The 6,000-nt window shown below is 43.5% G+C and overlaps 1 protein-coding gene across 6 annotated transcripts in view; it reads right to left on the bottom strand.

The window, feature by feature from the left end:
• The window catches only part of OGDH (oxoglutarate dehydrogenase), a 97,972-nt gene that overhangs the window by 35,995 nt on the left and 55,977 nt on the right, over positions 1 to 6,000 (bottom strand). The gene's annotated exons all lie outside the window — the stretch shown is intronic.

Raw genomic sequence — 6,000 nt, 5'->3', positions numbered from 1 at the left:
CAACCTTAGTCATAAAGGTCTCTACTGTATGACTAAGCCAGCGATTGGGTGAAATGCGTCAAAAGGGGGACACCAGTGATGTGGTACAAGCTTCAATAAACTATCCCAAATCTAGTGTGTGGCCAGCTTTTCTTCTGTTTGTATGGGCTCATATTGGAGCGAAGATGTGCTCCCAGAGGCAAGCACCTGGCTCATTCCGAGTCGTGGTGGAGAGGTGCTTCTTTTGTGTGTTCTCCTTCCATCTGAATGGTTGGCTTCTGGATTCTACAGCTTGTCCACCCTCACACAAATGGATCTGTGGAGTGAAGCTATCCGTGACAAATCGGCTCGCAATTCACCGTTTGCTAAAACGACTAGCTTGTGTTTTAGACTTATAGGTCACCGACATGTTAAATTTCCAGATCTGAATATACATCACATTTTATTTATAACGCTTCTCTTTTAGACCTACTGCTTTGCATAATCATCAATTTCAAGCCGGGGAAAAAGCCTGACACTGACCACAGACTCTAACAAAAACTTAGACATGCAGGCACCATCCAAACCTCCTTAAAGGGACTACTGCAATTCCATCAGCACCGCCGCATAGAGGCTGTTGTAAACTCTCTCATGTCACCATTCTGTATCCAATCCCTAGATAGCAGCTGTGAAATCTCAGTGTAAAAATCAACTTTACTTAATCTCCCTTCCTTCATCTTTTCTTTCACCAATGACTGGAATGATTAGTTTTTTCTTTTTTTAGCCTAACTCAACCAATAGAATATAGAAAACAAATACGTTCCAGCCAAGCAGAAAAGGAGGAGTGTCAATGAATTCAGAACAAAATATGGTACAGCACATGGGGAGCACTGTACTCCAATACAGAGCGGTAAAGCCTTCTATAGAATTGGATGGATGAACGGTGCTAAATTTAAAGAAGAAGTTTTATTTTGCTTTGCATAGGGCATAAGGTCCCTTTGGGGCTGGACATGCGAGTAGCTTATACCTTGCAACACATGACAGTCTCTGGTAGGGATGCACCGATATGGATACTAGTATCGGTGCCGATATTGAGTATTTGGGCGAGTAACGCCCAAATGCTCCGATACCTTCCCCAAACCTGAAACTCCGGCAGTGCAGTAGGGGAACATGGAGCCAGTTTCCCGTGCGATCAGGAAGCTGGGCGGTGAGTATTAACTCGCCTCCCGGCTTCCTAATAGGCCAGGAAGCCGGCTTCCCGGGCCAATCAGCATCGAGCTGACTGAACAGCCGGCTCCTTGCTGGGAAGCCAGTTTTCCAGCCAATCAGCATCGAGCCAGCTTCCCGTCCCATCAGGGAACCAGGAGGCGGGTCATGCTTATTAGCCGGTTTCCTGGCCACTCACAATCAAGCTGGCCAAACAACATGGAGCTGACTTCCCGGGCAATCAGGAAGCCGGGCGGCATGTCATTACTCACCGCCCGGCTTCCTGATTGCCTGGGAAGCCAGCTCCATGCCAGCAGAAGCACCAGTATCGGTGAGTACCGAAAGCAAAATACTGGTACTCGTACTAGATACCGAAAAAAACGGCATCGGTGCATCCCTAGTCTCTGGTGTGCTCCAGGATTCTTTTCTTCCTCGTATCCAGAATAACTATGTAAAACAGGACTTCACCTTCAAAAATCTGATTCCCTGTCTGAGTTTTCCCAGCTGCTATCTAGGGATTGCCGGCAAACTGTGACAGGAGAGAGGGAGCAATAAAGAACTTACAGCAGCCTCTGTGCACAGGTAATGTTAGAAGGCATAGCAATTGGAGATAGCATCTGAATATGCCAACACAGTCCAAAACAGGAATGGTTTTATAGATTATTCCTGACCACTATGTCACATCTCTGTTCCAGTTTAGCTTTCCTGTAAAGAAAACACCCCTCCCGTTTTAAAGTCTCAGTGGAGACTCTTCTCACCACTGTAGAAAACGTCCTTCATACTGCATTTGGGTGTGATGACCTGCAGTTGATCAATCACCTTAGCCTCTGTGTTCTATAAGCTGGCCATACACGGCTCAAATTGTCGCAGATACCCATGAATCAGCAAATTTTGGCTGATTCATGGGTGGCCCTACCGACACAACCGGGCTCAGCAAACTTCAACTGAAAAATCAAAGGAGCGGGGGGGATTGGCGGTGGGTGTACCGGGGGAATTGTCAGTCGACCCAACAGTAACTGCATACAATAAGCTGCAGTAGTCACTGTTCAAATCTGTATGTGAATGGTGAGCTTTGGGCTGCTGCGAGGGCTGGTATATTCCCCTCAGTGATCTCTCGCTCTGTAAGATGGCTTCCAATAATATCGGTTACACCAGAAAGTTTTCATCAATGGGCTGTGTGAACATCTCATCCATCATTCAATACCTCAAATTATTCTGCATACATGAACTTTGAGCAATTCATTTGCAGCAGAACTGGAGAGCTGATTAATTACTGATTACATGAGTAAAAAATTACGTCTCTCTTGCCTAAATCTCTTCCAATTACTACAGTATGGCAGAGAAGAAAAAGAGAACAAAAAACTTTGCATATTACATAAAACCAATGCAAAGTAGATTTTTTGCGTTACAAAGAAATCTGGGTCTCTATGCAAACATGCTGAGTCAACACATTTTTTGTATTTAGACTTTAAAGCCGAACGGAATTTTTTTCTTAACCCTTACTACCAGCGCACTGCAAGGGTTAAGTGCTTGTATTTGTCTAGGGTCTAACATAACAAAGTTATACTCACCCGATCCTCCGAGCCAGCTTGCTCTTAGGCTGGGTTCAGACCTAGGCGACATTGTTTTTGCGAGTTTCTACGTGCATTTTTGAGGAGCGTTTTTGTGAGCAGATTGTAGCTCATTGATGTTAATGAGCAAACGCACCTAAAACACAGCAAACGTGTATTTCCAACATTTCCTATTGAGTCTATGGGGCCAAAACAAGCTGTAATATGCCCCCAAAAAAGCTCCTGTACTTTTTAGGGCAGAAAAAGCTACAAACCACTCAGCATGAACTAGGGCTTAGACCAGTCCATGGAGCCTCCCCCCCACCTGCAGAAGTCTAAGGTCATCACATTCTATACATTGGGTATAGGATGTTCCAATAAGCTGGAGTAAAGTAGATTTGCTTAGCTACCTTCAGGCTGCTGGAATGGTCCCTGCAGCTTCTTCTCCCCCTGGGCTCTGGTGGTCTAAGGACCACTGATGTCATGAGGTCTAATGCAGGTTTCACCGACGTGAGGATGCCTATGGACATTCCACCAGCTGGATCAGAGAAGAGAGAGGTGAATGCTGAGGACAAAATCCAGTGTACCCATCGCACTCCTGACCGAATAATACCCTTAGAGTCGGGTGGGTGCCAAAGTGACTGCAGATGCCTCTGCAATCCAAGATAAGTGTATGTATAAAGTCACGTCTTTCTGCCCCGAGGAAGGGACCCTGTGTGGTCTTGAAACGTTGGCTTTGATTATTGCGACGTCTCTGTCCAATAAATGGACATTTTGAATTACATCGTTGAGTGCTGGCGATTTACTTCTTTATCCTGTGTTTGCACGGCGCCATCCGTGATTGTCACTGCGAGCACCATCTCACTTATTGGCCTGACTGCTGCAAAGGTGTGCGGAGGGCTCTCCCATCGATCTACGTATGTATAAAGTCACTCGCACTCCAATACAATTTCAAGTCCAAAATGGTTTATTGACTCGATTGCTATCACATCATATAGCGATATGATGTGATATCAATCGAGTCAATAAACAGCTTTGGACTTGAAATTCGATTGGAGTGCGAGTGACTTTATACATACACTTATTGTGAATGCTGAGGAGGCGCGGGGTTCAGGTAAGCAAATCAGCTTTACTCCAGCTCCTAGACAAAAATCAGCACTTCACCCTTGTAGTGCAGGGGGTGAGCCCCACTGCAAAGGTATTTTTTATGTTTGCCCGGGATGGCCTTTAAGTTTCAGCCTGAGCCATTGAGCTCTGTAAACAAACAGTTATGTTTTTGTTTTTTTACAAGAAACAAAGTAAAGTTAAAATGTGTCTAGATTTCTCTCGGCTGACTAAAAATATAAAATATTAATTTACAATATTTCATATTTATCTGATCAATAGGGATGTTCATATACCATTTGAGGTACCAGTGCCAATATTTGGCATTTTCATGAGAACTACCAGGGTTGCAGCTCCAACTGGGCTCTGGCGCTCCACCAATGTCCTGAAATCATTAGTCTGTATTTTTTTTTTTTTAAACTGTCACATGACAATAATAATAAAAAAAGGTATCAGTAATTGGTATCTGTGAGGACTTGGACAAGTATTGGTACTTGGTCTGGGAAAAATTGTATTGGTGCGTCCCTAATTATATATATATATATATAATCTCGAATCATACATTAAAACAGAGATGTACAAATCCCGGGAGCTCCGTGTGCTCCTTACAAATGACAGCGGCCTCCTAACTTTTAATTTTTCTCTAGTCTAGTCTTGGAGCTGGAAAAGTGTCAATACTTGTACTGAGTATGGCACTTGGTATCTGAACATCCCTACTTTAAAGTAAACTTGACCTGACCTAAATCAACATTTATTTTGTCAAAAACACTGTACTTCCTTCCCTTTTAATTGTAGCGCTAACTGTAGCTTTAAGCAAGCTTGCTAAATACTACTGAAACTGGTAGAAAGCTTGATTAAAGGTACAGTCATTACTACCACTAAGATTATAATTAAGCACTTCCAGACTACAGGCTGCTTGAAACACATTAAATGTTTGCTGAAGCTCTTCACACTAGTATTTAAAAACTAACATTATGTCCACTGTTATTTACCTTGTGGTTGGCTTGGTAACCTGCATAAGGTAATTTACATTCTAGAGCAGGGGCGGGCAATTCCAGCTGTTATGGAACTACAAGTCCCATGAGGCATTGCAAGACTGACAGTTACAGGCATGACTCCCAGAGGTAGAGGCATGTTAGGATTTGTAGTTAGAGCACAGCTGGAGGGCTGGAGCTGCTCACCCCTGGTCTAGACGATGCATGACACATTCTTATATATATATATGCTGCCATGAAGAACAGTATGGTCCAGCTTTATACCGTACAGCACAGCACTCTACCACCTCATTTATATGCCCTGCACGGAGCACCTCAGGATGGCCATTTATGTCCAGCAATGCAGTACACACCACGGCATTAACTCACATTACATACATTGCAGTATAGGATCATCTTATTTATGTGCTGTGCCACAGACATAAACCATGAAAAAAGGAACCCCGTTTGACAATTGACTCATTGGGTATGGCAACAGCAAATCCTTCATGCATCAGCCAATCTGTGCAAGTTACACAGTGTGATAGATTATAGCTCATCTATAACATCATATGATAAGCCAAATTATTAATATGTTCCTATGTTGTGCATGACGCTCAGCTAGGTCAAACGTTACCCCTATCGTATGGGACTGTATAAGAACAGCACATTGCAACTTCAACCTTTGAAATAATTTAGGTGCAGAGTGCCAACGAGTGTGCAATAAATGCATAAATAATAGCTGCAATAAAGGCTGAGCTACACCCTATCGAGATAATAAAAGAATGTAGTCAGTAAGGCCATCTACAGACATAAGTGTTGTGGCTGATTACTTGAGGGAAAGGTCACTTAAAGGACAGTAAGAGCCGCTTCACACCATAAGTGTGGTGCTAAAAGCATAATAATGTGCATTTAGTGCAGGCTTTCGCACAGTACCGTGTGCTAGGTGCATTGCCGTTCTTTGAATGGCACCCTAATGCACCCCCCAGTGGTTTGCAGTGCGCAGTATGGCTATACCGTAAGGCATGGCCCCTAGGAGGTGCATTGGGGTGCCATTCAATTAAATGACAATGCACCTAGCTACTGCACACTTGGGGGAATGAGCCTGGAGACATTATACCAATGGATAACCTTAGCAGACAAGAAGCTGCAAAATGACAAATAGAAGAAAAACAGTAAAAAAAAACAAGTAATCGATTGGTAAGCTT

The sequence above is a fragment of the Nanorana parkeri genome, unplaced genomic scaffold (genome assembly GCF_000935625.1).
Source record: "Nanorana parkeri isolate BGI_ZX_2015 unplaced genomic scaffold, ASM93562v1 scaffold169, whole genome shotgun sequence".
Classification (NCBI taxonomy): domain Eukaryota; kingdom Metazoa; phylum Chordata; class Amphibia; order Anura; family Dicroglossidae; genus Nanorana; species Nanorana parkeri.
This window is presented reverse-complemented; position numbering and strand designations above follow the sequence as displayed.